Raw genomic sequence first — 16,545 nt, forward strand, 5'->3', positions numbered from 1 at the left:
TTGTTTTTTTTTTTTCTCATCTGGCTATTTTCCTTGAACATGTCACAAATTAGATATGTCTTTAGTTCCTTTACTTAATTTTGGCACTTTTTTATTTTATAGTAGCCCTTGGAAAATGGTAATACAATTTTTAGTAATAACACACCTTTTAAAAGATTCTGAAGTCAATATTTCAGCATCAGAATACGAGTCAAACACTTTTATTCATTTGTCTGTCCAGTCTTCACTTAACACTTATGTGAATTTAAGATATTTTTGCAAGCTGAATGGCATACATACTTCCATGAAGCAGGATTTCTTTTTATGTTAAGGGAAGAAATTAGCCCCCAAAATCAGACATTTGATCTATTGGGATAAAACAAAGCATATTTTTTTATATGCTATAATTTCCATGACGTTTGCCTTTAGCCCTTTTATGGAAACATACTCCTAATGAGAGGTCTATAAAATAGAATTTTATTCCAAAATAAATGTTACTAAAGGCTAACAAATATCATATGAACACTTTTTACACTCGGTATTTGGTCATATGTCCTGTCTGTTTTACTCTCTCTCTGTTGAGATACCAGTTGTCCAGAATATCCATCTTGAGTTCCTTTCATAGAAATAAAGAAGTTCACAGGGAAACCAAGTTCTGTTCCAGAACTTCTCTTCATAGGACATAATCTACATGTCACTCCTTGTGTTGAATCATCCATCAATCATCATGACAGGACACCAAATTTAAACCGTAGCTTATTCCTTTTATTCCCTGTAATTCTCTGCAAGTTGAATTAAGTAAATCAATGGCAAATTAGCATTATTTCAATAATGCTAACTTTTTTTCTTTTTCATTCATGTTTCACACCAAGCAGAGCCACGCATCTGAAGACAATGGAGCTCGTTCCTTTCCTGATATTGACAAGTGCTGTGCAATGAAGTGATTGTTCTTGGTTTGAGAAGGTTTTGCAGTTTTAACTTGATCAATCAAAGCAGGTTCTGGATAACTTCCCTGGAAATAAAAAATTGCCATTCCTTGCTTTTTTATTTGAAAATAGAGAAAAAATATTTGACATCTTTAAGCAGAATAAGACTCTCATTACTACTGCATAGATTGCAATTTACTGGAGTGTATAGTATATACTCTTAAAAAAAGTATATACTTTTTTTGCTTTGGCCTTCACAAATAGAAGTTCACTGTGGCCATAACCCTAACACAAATAAGAAAAATAGAGATAGGAATATAGGCCAGAAAAGAAAAAAAAAAAAAAAGAGGGAATTAAATAGTATTAATGTGATCAAGAACTGATAAAATTCCTAAAACATGAGCCAGTTCACTTACATATTTTAGTGATTATTCTCAAAAGCTCATAAACACAGATTGAGGTACAGCAAGACTGAAAAAATGCTAAAGCTGTAGTTGAGGAACTATAAACCAGCCAAACCCTGATACTGAGAGGTGCTTTAATTCATTACTGAACAATCAATCTATGAGCATCTGTAGAATAACAAGTGATAAGAAGCAGCTACTTTGGAAGTTTCTGTAACAAATCACATAATAGCAAACTAGTTGCCTTCTCACAAAAGTGATTCATCCAGAGAATGGGATGAGAGAATTGGTATGGCATATTTTACTTTAGCAGAATTCTTTTAATGATCACACAGGATGCTCTCATATCCAAACTAAAGAACCGTGACTTATCTGTTATGAAGTAGGAGAACAGATGTTTTCAAAACATTTAAAAAGAAGTCATGAGTAGCTGGTTGTCAGTTAGAAGGATGTGTCAGTTGAATCCTGCTTTAGGTCCAGTACCTTCCTAAACTTTCATTAATGGCTATCGGATATAGAGAAAACACTTTGCAAATATGTGAGTAATACAAAACTGAAAGAGATTAAAGCACATAGGGCTAAATTGCAATTTAGAGTGATCTTTCTAGGTTGGTGAAATGATTTGAAATAAAAACTATTTAGTAAATACAAACGCAAGAATTAGATTCAAAAGGAAGAAACTGAATACATAAACAGCAAACAATTAGTGACGAAGGAGCAGGAGCTGTACAAGTTAACAAGATGACATTTCAAGCAAAATATTGTGACTTTGAAATCTGTTCACAAGGGCTGCATGAAGCAACATATTAGAAATAATGGAGACAATGTAAAAAAAAGAAAAAAAAAAAGAAAGAATTCAAGAAAGTGTTTTAGAAAGATAATCTATAAGGATAAGTTGAAATAAGTTGAGGTTTTTTTGCCTAAATAAAAAAAAAGGCCAAATATTAAATACAACAGTTAGTCAAATGTGTAGAAGTCCTCACAGAGATGGCAGTCAGTTGTTTTTCAAGTTCACTGATGTTAGTATGAGAAATAATAGTATTAACTGACTCAAAACAGGCTCTAGGCTAGATGCCAAGAAAGATTTGTAACAACAGTGAACAGTGTATTACTTTTCTTGAGAACATTTTGAAATTCCCATCTTTAGAGACAGTTAAAAACAGTTTAGTCTGCTAACGGTCAAAGGTAGTCAAGATCCTTGCACAAGAAACACAACACTTGGGGTTCCTTCAACATCTACAATCCTATCTTTCCTAGATTTTCCTAGGACTATGGCAGATACTAATTCTATATACCAGTGAAAGAAAGATTTGTTTGCTGATTTTAGTCTAGGCTTGTGGTTTTTATGTATGTAATGTTAATGAAAATCTATGAGAGATTCTTAACTGTTTAGTACATGACAGATGTGGACACCTGACAAATATGGGCACATGACAAATATATCCACTGTGACCACAACTTGGTGGAAATGCTGTGGATGAATTTCAAAAAGCAGCTATGTTGCAAGGTCTTTTTATCATTCAAAAAGTTTAGTTAACAAAGGCATCTCACATCAGATCATTTACAAAGCTGCACGAAGAAATAAAGAACTGCAAGGACTTCAGGCATATTTATATCTTTTTTTAAAAAAAATTTTAAAAAAATATTTTTAACCTAACCTTGGTTTTATTTGTGTTTTACAATTAACATTCACCATCTTTTGGTGTAGACAGTTAAAATATCTTAAAAGCTGTACAAGCATACATATACCTTGCATTCTCATTCCCTCTCTTTTATTACTTGCAACTTGACCATAGTGTATTTTGAACAATGAAATGCAGTGTTAGGTCCTCACAGAGAACAATTAACACTCCAGTAATCGTCCCTCAAACAAGTTCCCTGAAAAAGATAACAACCCAATAACACCAGCACTGGGCAGCTGGTTAGCATAAAAGTTAGTAACTTTGGTAAATATCTGGGTTAGAATCTCACATGCTATAAAACATCTGAGCCTGGCTGAAGAGCCACCCAAAATATGCACCTATTCTGTGACTGTCCCCACCTCTTTCATTGGAAGGAAGTTGAGTTTTATAGATGTGATAGCGAGAGGAAGAGACAGAGAGACGGTGTGAGGGTAATTGAGAACTTTCCTATTTTTCAACAGAGTCTTTTCTTTTGGGCATGGGAAGTTCTGACCCTCTACTTAGTCTTTCTTTTGAATGAACAAACCTTTCTTTGCCTAGGTGGCAGATCTCTCATATTTCTTTCCTTCCCATACTCCAGACCCACTCTTAGTCTTCATATGGTGAGAGTGATGCATCTGACCCCTGTGGTAATGGGACAGGGAAGATGCTGTGACACTGGACTGCAGCTGTGAACCACCTACTAAGCACTTCTTTGAATGTGGGGCCTCCATAAAGGGAAATGTGTGTTGACAGCAGTACTGCACTGTGGCTTCTTCCCTACTCCATGACCCCATTCATCAAGCACAGCTGGCCACAATATCAAAGAATTCATGCACTGGCCACATCTGATATGCCAGATCACAGAGCGGGAAAGAGACAAATACGTGATGTCTCCCAGCTGCTGGGGACTGGAGATGGCAGACAGCAGTGTGAGTCTTAACAGGTATAGGAGTGGAACAACACGAGATGGTGTTCTGCCAATGACCAGGCCCAACAAGAATGATACAGCCAGCAGGAAGAGAAACCAATAAGTAGACTGTATTGTGAGCAAAAACATAGTGACATGAATGACCACCAGGGGTACAAACAAATCAACCAGCTCATATATAATTGATGCCACCCCCAACAATCCCAGAAAAGACATAACGCAGCCCACAACAGGTGGTATGAACATGGTTGGCATGGGAAACAGCCAGACCAGCAAGTTAAACATATAAGAGAAAGGTGCCTACATGGCAACTCTCACCCAATCAGCCCGTGTTCAAAAAGGTCTAAGCAGACTGGGGCCCAGCTCCAGGTGGAGTCAGGAGGTCTGCCCTGAACCAGGAAGCTCTGTGGAGTGCACTCCACAGACAGACACTCCTGAATTCCTGCAAGTGGTCCCAGCTTTTATCCCCAAGCAGACCCCTGACCTTTGTCAACTCAATGCAGGACCCCTGGGGCTCATTTCCCTTCTGGCTCTCCCTGCAGGGCCGGCCGCACCCTGGGGGGAAGCTCTAAGGCAAACTCACCTCCTCTGTATGAAGGGCTGTGGGAATCACCCATATGTCAACCTTAATTCAGGGGCTCGGGGTTCAAACCCCAGCATTTCAGCTGGTTAGTCAGACTGTGAAATTAAGAAAGCAAGTGGTGCTGTCACACCTAATTACCTCCTGTGGTGCTCTGTATCACTCAAAGCACACCTGATATCATATGCATGTTCTACAGCCCCTGAATTAACAACACATGCATGGGCTTCACAGTTACCTTTACTTACGGTGTCAGTTAAAAAATCATTAAGGCTTTTACTCAAAACTAGATTTTTTTTTCCTTTTTTCTACCACAAATGGTCAATGGACTAAACTATTATACTTGTCTATGAAGAACTGCTCTGTGCTTTTATGAGCTTTTCTGGAATATTACAATAACAGATCAAATGAGCAGCTTTTTCATAAACCCCTATTTGCTAACCTGAGTAAAGAGGACTGGTAGTTAAGGAGGACAAATGCATGCAGCTCCTGCAGACCTAGCAAGTAAAACAACTCACTGAAATCGGTACTAAAGTCCTTGAACTCCAAATTGTCTATCGAAAGAAATTCTTATCATTTTCTTGATTGAATCATTTCTTTATGATAAAGTGAGCCTGGGAACTGTTAAGGAAATTGAAAGTCTGAGCATTTTGAGAGTAAAAGAAATAGATGGCAATTAGGACTTGAATATTTTATACAAGGGACCTTTCTTATACAGAATGGAGGACACTATTTAATCGTATTCTTTTAAAAATCTAACATCTTGTTGAAGTTTCTTCACTCTGAGCAGGACAGATACTAGCCTGTTCAAGTTGTTTCTTAAAATCCTGCTGTTATCTTGCTTAAAATCTGACTAGAAGTCTTACTAGGCAGTTATAGTGACAGTATTACTGTGCCATTAATACAGCATCCATGGAAGCTGTGTGTACATAAGTAAATGTATATAGTTATTAAAAAACTAGAACAGACACCTTATAATGCTTTCTTAGTAAAGTATGGTAACCTGCAACACCGATATAATTAAAATGTATTCCTAATCATCTTTAAGTCTCGCATCTGTAACAATATCGTGTGTGTGTAGACAAGAAGATTGCTTACAATGCAGTCAAGCAAGGTGGGGTGAGCTGGTCTTTTAGGTTGATGCTACAAAGAAAACCCTCCCACACTCTGGTTTCCCTGTTCCAGCAATGAATTTCCCCTGGATCATTTACACCAGCTTTTTTGTTAATAGGTGGGGGGGCACAGAGTGTGGAGTTTTCTGCCTGGTTGGTGAGCTGAACTGGCTTATCCAAAAAAAAAAAAAAAAGCAAATACACAGTTATCTGGAATGAAGCAAGGGGAAGCAGGGGCACCTCTTCCAACAGCAGTGAACTGTTAAGCTTCCCCTAACATGTCATCTGACTTTGCCCTGTGAGTGGGGAAAAAAAAATCTCTTAGAATATAATGAGATTTTTGTACTATATCTAAACTGTTCTATATACATGCTTTTGTGACTGTTTTCCTGAGGCACGTGTAAGCCTACATTTATAACCACGTGTAGTGGTGCTGACCAGAAGACCATTGTAGATGGAGAAGTCAGTGACACACATTGCAGCTAACCTGAGCAGGGGCAGGCCTGTGCTGCACTGTGCAGCATGGCCTCGAGACCTGTCTTGTGCTGCTCACATCCCTCAGCTGCAGAGCAAACCTGGCCAGTAGTTGTAACAGAGCAGCCTGCAGCAGCTCCCACTCAGTGCTGGCGCTTCCACCACCTGCGTGGCCTTGCCTGTCTCTAACAGCGCAGCAACAAGCCAACATGTGCATTATCATACTGTTTGACAGTAGAAATGATGAAGAGTTGTTTTCTTTTTAAAAACGGTTCAAAAGACCAGACTGGGGGAACTCTCCCATGGATGAGCTCTGCACTGTGCGCTGCATCCTGATTAGAGGCCCATTTGGTAATGAACACCTCAGGGTTTCCAACATCTGGAAGGAAGCAAGGTCATCTGCACCACCCTCTCTTTATAGTGCTAGCTCTAATAAATGCCTTTTTAAGATCTGTTTTACAGAGTACCTTTCTTACTGGGATCATAATGAAGCAGTAACTCCTTGTGCCAAGCACGGTGTATTCATTCCTCTTGACAGGATGAGAGCTGTACACTCTAACAACCATTCTAGTAAAGTGTTATCTTTATAAAAGACTGAGTTGGTAAGAAAGAGAATATTCAGAAAAACTGACTTTTACAATAGTTTTCATTGTTTTTTATGAACTATGACTTAATTGCACATTCTTTTGATTTTAAAGGAGGAACTCTTTGAAGTGAATTTGTAGCAGCTTTCTAAGGCCAGAGGAATTTACACAGATTTTCCCCTGCATTTTGGACGACTTGAAGACTTGCCCTCATACAGACCATATCCCAGCATTTCTCATAACCTTGCACAACAAAAGAAGCACTAATCTATACCGTAGTCACCCCAGCACATTGTACACACAATTATGCTTAATAATGTCCATGAAGCTAATAATAATGAGAAAAGCAAGTGTCTCAAAAAAATCCCTTTCCACCTCATTAATGAACATTTTGCATGTCCTGGGAAGCACTGTAAGACACACATGTACAACAAAGGTCCGCTTGGCCCCATGAACTTATGCTGTATGTCATGCTGTTCCATTAATCATAGTGTTTTGACTCATATAAATGGTTTCTTGCTGTGTTGAGAGAAAGCCTTGTAAAGGGTTAAAAGGAGAGGAGACGTGAGGTGAGACTGGATAAATAACCCCACAACATCAAAATTATCAGCAGTAAAAGGTTTGGGGGACTGAGTTTTGGATTTTCTTCATTGTGACCTTTCTGGTATTTCAGACTTCATTTTGAGTTTATTTGTGTTATGTGGTGCCAAGCCTTTAAAACAAAATGTATCCTGTTACAGTTTCCTCTTACAGCCTTCAGTTTCATTCTTAAACTGCTGGAAAGCATTTAAGAGTTTTCAGCTTGTCCAGTTTGACTTTTAGAAAAGAAATATTATTAGAATAAAAATAGCCCTGGTGATTCATACAACATGTCAATGAATCTGAGAGAGATTCCCAGCTCATAAAAACCAAACCAAATAAGAAACAGGCTCTTTTTGCATAATCGTGCACAGCAAATGCTGAAAGCATTTTTATGCTAGTTTGATTTTGTTAGTTAAGAGAATCAGAAGAGTTTTGTGTTTGTTTGTTTTTTTTTTTCCCTGTGATTAACGTCACAAAACAGAGTAACACGTATATATAACACACAAAAATATAGGAAGCAAAACTACTTGATCATGGGAGACTTACTCAGCAAAATATGGCTTGAGCCCTTTCTCATTAGAGATTTCTTTATACAGGCTGATGTAGCCCATCAGCCAAATTCAATTACTGAAGACTAGAATTGTGCTTCATGACACTGTATGGGTTTCCGCCAAACTGAGGAAAACAAAAAATTAGTAGCAATTAGAGATGTCAGATGATCCCAGAGAGCAAAATGTATCTCAACTTTGTGTACTGAGTCATACTGACAATGTCCTAACTTTTACCACCCTTGCTACAACCCGTCTGTAAAATTCAATTGAAGCTGATAAACTTACATATGCTGCTACATATTACTAAATATAGACTGACATGTAAAGATCTGGTCCTGAGTATGGGGAAAAAGTGGCTAACCAATATATATTAGTTAATTATAAATTAAGGGTAACATTCTGCACTTACACCCATTTTCTCTAAAGGTGAAGATCCTGCTATGTGTACATGCATTTGTATGACTGTCTCTTCCTTTAGGTAGATGGGGGCAGGGGGTGTCTTTGTGCATTTGTCTATTTTCTGTGGTTTTACATATACATTCTTTTTGTATGTACAACTATATATAGATGTGCATACATATGCTTTTGTTTATGTACACTCTGCCCTTTCTTTTTGGATAAATGAGGAAGAGAAATTGTAGAGATGCACTGAAGAAATTAAAACTAAGTTTGTCCAAACATATTTGGCCTCGTAGAAAGAAACTTGTCATTTTCTGTGACAGCAAAGCATGAAGCACAGTATATTCCTGCAGAATGAAACAGCAGATTTGAGGAAGACCAGCCAGTGCTCCAAGATGCTGGAGTAACAAACTTGCCTTAGGCTGTTTGAAGGACTATTTTTTATGATTTTGTAAGTACTTGGATATTCCACCTCATCCAGGGGCTCAGTTATTGCTTTTCCTGGCAAAGGAGTGTATCATCCACCATGTCTTTGAACGGCCTCTTTTTATTCCTCTTCAGTCAGCATGAGATGCTTTGGAAATTGATGACCCAGCTGCAGATGCTACAGTAAACCAGCAAATTTTGCAACGCTTTGATCAGCTCAGGAAAACTCTCAGATCTGAAAATCTTTTATCTTATATTCTGCCAGCATGATCCAAAGAAGACACTAGCAGTAGCTAGCAGTAACTAGAATCCACTAACGTTACTTGAATGATGTTTATGATCTATATAAAGAAATAAAAATCCATCTTGATTTTCCTTGGCTTAGTAACAATACAAATGACCTCAGGAGGATCACACTGTACGTTTAAAAAAAAATATTCAAAATGGGCATTGATTAAGTTTTTAATTGATTGTTTTCTTGATCTTGCTACACTTCTCTTAGAAATGCAAAGCTCCTCTTTTTCAAAACTGCCAAAATCTGTATCTAGCACAGCAAGTGAGAAACAGTGTCTGTTATACTCAAGGATACTTGGCTGGTGGTAGGTATTTATACAGCACTTCTTATTTAACCTTTCCCTCTACTTTTGTACTAATCTGCAAAGCATGCTGAGAAAGATAATAACCAAGATTACAAGATACAACAAGCAAGACATGCAGAAGTCATCAAAAGAGTTATTGCTGTCATAACATGCTGACAGAGAAGAGAGACAAGAGAATAAATACTGCTTTGTTTAGTGTTGGTGTAATCCTATTGATTTTGATGAGATTAGATGGTTAGAAATTAGGAAAGATTTTAGCTTGTGGTCTCATATGATGTATAAACATGGCATACTCAAATCTTGACAATGACTCTTCAGTGAAGAAAAATTAGGAGGTCACAGAAACCTAAGCACTCCCAAATATTACGTAGCAAGATAGTTCTTTTTGTAAGTTACTTTTTATAGTGATTATTATAGCATTGAGACTATCCTTCTAGTTTTAGTTCAGGAAATGTATAAAACAGTCATTATGTTTGGCATCCATTTTCAAATCACAGGACAGTAGCTGGCAGATCTTTGTAAGAACAGTACATTAAAAACAACCACTGAAAATGTTGGAAAGAATTATAAGAGGAGAACTGAATTTACAAGGTGAACAAGAATAGCACCAGAAACCACTGGATTGTTTATGTCAAGTTAAATTTTGAAAGGTTTATTTGCACAGTAGCTCAAAAGTGAGCTGCCTAAACTGCCTGAACTTGCTAGTGTCTGATTGTTTTATACATTCATTAGATTAGAACAACACAGACACTGAGCCTTATTTCTACATTAGCTGCATAAAGACTCTGAAAGAGTTCAAATATGAAACCACCAAGTAACCCAGTAACTGTGGCCTTTGCATTTTTAGCAGGGCAGGGATGGGAGATTGTGTTGTAGGCACAGCAAGCATTAATGTCTAAATTAATTTACATTTTGGAATGCCTAACTCAATGGAAACACTAAAAGTCTCAGTTTTCAGGTATTTATAACTTTGCTAAACTAATTGTTTGGACTGAAAATTTCCTTGTTTGTCCTTTGCTTCTAATTCAGGCTGCATGCTTTTATTTCTCTTCTTTGTAATTTTTAAGGAGTATTGCTGAAAATGGCTCAGTTGTTTCCAAAAGTGAAGTTAAGGAAAAAATTTCTGCCAACATTACGGACACTTTCCAAATATTTAATTGAAGTTTTTGGTGAAAACTATGACGTTTGAAAGAACATAATTCCAGGATCAAAGAGGGGGAGGTGCATTCTGTTTTGCATCCCAATCTCAGCTAACTCTTCCTTACCCCAAGTGATGTGTGTAAGGGTAGAGCAATACATGGGCTAATATGACTACCATCAAGAAAGTGATGTGAACTATATTCTTGTGGGTGCCCCTACATCCTTTATGAATTTCAGATTCCAACTGGGGGAACAAGAATGTAAAATTCAAGTTTCCACATATACTGATGTTCAGCATCTTTCAGAATAGGCTGTGCCTCTTCACTGTGCTCAAATAAACCTCAAATTAAACTAAATAATGATTTGATCTGCTATACAGTGTGGCAAATTTTAAAAATGCTGAACTAGATTATAAAAAAAAAAGGAAAAAAATACAACAAAAAAAAATCCATGTGAGAAATCAAGATGAACCCATGATACCACAGGTATCATTATAATACATACATACATAAATATAATACAGGAATGTATTTTTTATATTGAAATAGAATATATTGAAAGCAACATCTAGATATGTGTGATTCAAAAATTTTATTACAAATGTTCTGGCAACCTTAATCTGACGAAGCAAGAAGATGAACTGAAGGTCTCAGATCTCCAAATAGTGTGAGAATTAATTGTCAAACCATATTGTCATGTTGTAAAACTCTGGGCAAGCATGATATACCTAGAGAGCTTACTGTTTTTTTGCAGACATTTGAGAAATAATTTTCTTGGCAGAATAGCTCTTTTAGATTGTTCTATGTCTCCTTTCAGGAAAATGCAACTAAATATAAGGCAATCAAGTTCTTCTCCCACCGCCCCACGTTGATCTCCAGTGAGACTGAGGGCTTGGAAATGAAGTAGAACTGCCAGAGTGATAAAATCCCTCCTGCTTTATAATGCAATGTGCAATTGAAAAAGAAAAGCATTGTCTAGACTTACCTGCTGGGATTCACTGCAGTGAAAACCAAGATTCTGGTCTCCTGGTCTTCCAGTTCAGACATCTGTCAGAGCATGTCAGGGATGCCTGCAAGCTCACATGCCCAGGCCCCCTTTCTATACAAAAAAAAAAAAACCAATACAACCTTGAATATGGAGCATAAAGGTGGATGACATGCCAATATCTTCCCTCAATATGAATACAGGATACTGGGAATTTGGAACCTTTCCTGGGCTCAGTAATGTAAAGAAAATTTTGTAGCTTTACCAACTTGCTAGGTTGTTTTGTTTTTTTTTTCCTTTCTTTATCTAAGGTAGAGCTTTTTTGACTGACAAGCAAACACAATAGAGTGGGAAGGATATCTGCTTTGAAATATTGTTTACTAGGCAATTACTACAATAGTAGTCAAATATTTGATATCCTTTCTTTCAGGATTGTCTGCAGTGAGACCTAGCATGAAATTGGCTGCCCTTTACCTGAAGTGTAAAAGATGGATGACTGTTGTATGACCAGATCAGTATTTAAATAAGCAGATGGATATACTAGAGAGTGAAAACTGAAAAGAATGTAATTAGTGCAATTGTGTCCTTATCTTTTGTTTTACATAGTGGCATTGAGTCAAAGTGAAATGAGGTATCAGTACAAATATTTCTGTATGTCAAAAAAAAGACTTGACATTTCATATTATTTAAAAATTCTTTGGAATACGAGATATATTATGTGTGTTTACCAAAATAAAGCAGCCTTAAAACTTCCTTAAAGCAGGCTAGTATTTGCTAGGAATAAGAGGAAAGTTGGAAAATAACTCACAAGTGTATTAGCAGAGTCCATAGGTAATCACTGCCTTTGGTTACATTATTTTTTCTAATTCAGACTTTTTGTTTAGTTCTGGTGTTATAACTGCTTCCTGTTTTTCACCACATTGCACCTCCTTATGTTTCAAAATCTGCTTCTGCAAGATAGTAATTATGGGCAAGATGTTGCAATGGTTTATACTGACATTACACTGGCATTGCACCAACTCGCCATTTCCAAAACTCTACTTCAGGAATGTGGGTACCCAAAAGTGAATACAAGACTTAAGACATGCATCATGCCTTTAAGACAGGCTTTTTTACTTAATGCTTCTTTCAGTTGTTCTGGCTATATTAGTTGGCTTTATAAAATGTATTCTTTCTCTTTCTCCTAACCTAGTCTTGCTTTAGGCAAATAACCTTCATGGCTACAGCACCATTCCCTTAAGCTCTGTCCAAAACTGGACAAAATATATACAGCTTGGGTTAATATGAGTAGAACTCATGTTAACTGGAAAAATTAAACACTCCAGAGTAAATCTGTCACACTTTTTAAATTGCTCAGGACAGAGGATTTCAAGATGTATTAATGATTTTGAGTACCCTCCTTTTTTCTCTTCTCGATTTGAGACACCTCTAGAGGGCATCAGTTTAAGGAAAATTACACTGGTCCCACCACGGTATTTACCAGTCTCAGCTCTTGATTTGTACTTGTCTAAGAAGCTCTCTGAATTCAAAGTATGTTCTATATAAGGGGAAAAAAAAAAGAAAAAAGAAAAAGCCTGATAAGACTCCTTTATGCATTCTTTATAAGGATCATAAGAAATCTACTTTTTGTGGTTTTTCAGTGGATGGAGCTTGTATTCCAGTCACTATATACTGGACTCAGTCTCTATGGCTTTTTGAGACTGTTTTAAACAATTAAACACAAGAACTTCTTTCAATTCTTCATTACTATTGTTCAGTTTATGGCTAGGAATGTATTTTGGTACCTCTTTTAAACAAAAATAACCTCGAGCACTATGGAGCTGCTCAGTATCACTTTGTAGGGGTTCTTTCTTTGACTGTGTCCTGATGCAGTCGAAATCAGGGTGCCTATATGTGTCTCCTTGATATTTATTTTCACTTTTTGCTTTGAGATACTTTTACAGTGTTTAATAATGTCAGCTTAAATAGTAGTTCTTAAATTACTATGACTTTTAAAATGTGTTAACATATATCTTGTAACACATGACTCTTCCTAACCTTACTTTCTTCAGTCTGTGCATTTCTAGGACTTATGATTTCCTGTTTTCCCAGTCAGTCAAATTATGCTTTTGCTGGGATTCCTGGCAACGTATTTCTAATGTAGATTTTTCAGTTTGATTTCTTAGCCAAATAATAAACTTTTTCTGAATGGAGCCAGTAGCTACTGAATTTGGGTTTGGATTCTCAGTAATTGATTTTAAAAGAATACTCAGTAAAAGAAATATTTCTGACTAGGGTCTTCATGCAGGCCACTTTTATTATCCTTTGAGGTTCTAGCATGTTTGGGACATGAATGTAATCATTCAGTTTATCTCTACTGAGACTAGACACAGGCAGCCAGAGGCTGACATGATGTAACATTCCTCTCAAAGTGTGGTCTCACTTGGATACTTAAAGCATGTGTTTGTTTATATTGTATAGCTTCCTGAGCATTCAGTCACCTTAGCAGTCCAGCCCTCCTGTCAGCAGTTTTGAAGTATTTTTTTTATTTTATACACTGTGGACTCCTCTGTACTTGTCCTCCTTTTACTTTCAGCTGAAACAATCATTGAAGCTTTCATTTAAAATGATTTTGATTTCTCCTACTACATCTGCTGAAACTGGCAACACAGTTGGTAGGCAGTGCTTTTGCTTACTGCTACAAAAATGTCCTTGACATTATATGTCAAGGGGATTAATGCATTTTTCTTATAAAACTTTTTTCTCCTTTTGAAATATTAGAAATATTTTTAATAATGAGTGCAGCCATTGATATGTTTTCCTCTGCTATGAACAAGAATGTTTTGCTGGACTGGGGCCTTAGGCATTTTTCAAGTCATCTGCTAGGGACTGTGTTTAGTACACTGAGGTGAGGTAGCCTCCCCAGCCTGAGTGATCCTTTCTTGACCTGGAAAAAATCCTTTCCAGCTTTTTTTTGGCAGAGAGTCAAACTTTTTGGTTCTTAACTCTGTAGATCTCTCACAGAAAAACTCATGTACTCCCCCGCCCCCAAACATTTTTGCTCAGTTTGTGTCAGGTTTTGTTATCCTTTTACCAATTAATCAATCAGTCAATCAAATCCAATAGTTTTAATAAGCCCGAAGTACTTTAAGATTTATTTTCTATCACTGCAAAATAAAAAGCAGATTTGGTGAAGAAAATCAGAGATTATTTTATTTAAAAAAGAAAAAAATCTAAAGTAAACCCTGACAAAATCAGAGGCTGCTTAACTGTTAATGAATTGATACAGCAGTACCCACAAAGGCTAACTTTTTCAAAACTTCAAACTAGTTCTGTTGAACAATTCAGCACATAATCCTGACTCAGCTGGCAAGATGAAAAATTTGATACTAAAATTCATATCTGGTTTATGTTTGAGAAAATCGTGTTCCTTAACTGACTGAAATTCTGTCCAAAGAAAACTCAACACGAGCAACGCTCTGCAGCTACAGTCTGTCTCAGCTGTAGTCCCGAATTACAGCCCCATGTGCTCGCTCTGAGGACAAATACTCATTGATGTCTACACAAAGATTAGGAAAAAGAAAGAGATGGATAACCACAGTGTGCTTGTGTCCATCTTCCCTTCTCTCCCTCTCTTCCTTCTATTCTCCAACCAAAACATCTGTAATTAAGATTTTCATGGAGAGTCTGATGGGTCTCACAAATATGATGCTTGGTTCATTTGCCCTCTCCCCCAAAAAAGTATTAAAAAAGTGCTCCAATTCACGTCTTCTAGTGAAAGGAGACTTCCTGTGTTCCTCTCACAGCTGGTCTCCTTAAAATTAAGAAAATTAGATATTTATGGAATCACAGATAAAGCAGGTCCAAGTGCTATATCCTATAACCCATGCCACTCTCCATTTTCAACTGGATTTTGCTCCTGTTGTCTTATGGGGAGGTTGTTTCAGCATCTGAATCCTCTGATGAATACACGGCTACTAACAGCTATCCTAATCTGTGTTCATCAGTTTATATGTCATTTTTTCTTCACAAGATTATCTTCACAAAATTTGTGTTAGGGATGATTAAAAAATGCTAATTTTCTCATTTCCAATCTTTGCTCTGAAAGATCTTAGGCTCTCAAAGGGCCTGATTTTTCATTATTTTCTTTCCTTGAACTTTTATTTTCCTAAAAAGCAGCTTTATTTCCTGAGAAGTTTAGGGGGGGTTGCCTGAATTTAGTAGGACATTCTCTTATTCATAAATTTTATTCTCCATTAGCTTTTAAGCCTGTTCTGTCAAGAACTCTTCCATATGAAAGTTTTCCTGTGATGTAAATACAAATTCAAGTAGAAGATTTTGGTTTCTTTTTTTTTTTTTTTTTTTTTTTTTTTTTTTTTCCCCTCTTTTAAGTCACTGGTACACAAGCTGTGGCTTATTCCATACAGTTCCCTGATTTTTGCATTCTAGTTTATTCCATTAACTGGTTCTCACAGTTTACCAAGGCTCAATTTTAAAAAAAAAAAAAAAAAACTTTGAATGTTAAAGTATTTATACTGAATTATTTTAAATATCCAATGTTAAATATTTTTAAATTGACTATTGAACCTTAGATACTTTTTTACTTGTGGGTGGTTGGTTTGTGGGTTTTTTTAATTAATTCTGTTTTTTCTTTCTATTTAAATTCAATTGGCTTCCTAGGGCCCCATTCAAAATTACTTTGTACATACAGTTCCTATACATTGTCTTGACTACATTCCAAGAAATCTTAAATAGCTTCATTTCTTCCCAGCTGTATAACTGATGAAGTTACCTATTGTTTCTTTCACAAACATTCTGCCGTTACAAGTATTATTGTTTCTGAGAAATTAGTGTTTTCTGTAATTGCATAATTTCCTAATAATAGTGGGCAATCACTTTAACTTGCAGCCTAGGGGAGGTAAAGTAAATCCTCATATCAAGCTTTGGTTTTTTGACAGCTTTAAGCCAATTAGTTTAGTTTTTCATGTTATCTTTTAGTATTCCCACTTGAGCCTGCCATGACAAATGTGGGTCTTTTACATATTTTCCTCTTTTTTGAGAAGTTCTTGTGACGTATGTACAATGAAGACTGAACCTACACTGACTGTTAGTTTTGTTTGGTTTAGTTTTATATCCTGAAATATCTAAGACAGCATCTACTCTTTTATTCTTCTATAAGTATCCCTTCATCAAGAATCCTGACAATTTTTCTTTAAAAGGGGGTAGCTCCCATA

The sequence above is a fragment of the Merops nubicus genome, unplaced genomic scaffold (assembly GCF_000691845.1).
Source record: "Merops nubicus isolate BGI_N331 unplaced genomic scaffold, ASM69184v1 scaffold19525, whole genome shotgun sequence".
Classification (NCBI taxonomy): Eukaryota; Metazoa; Chordata; class Aves; order Coraciiformes; family Meropidae; genus Merops; species Merops nubicus.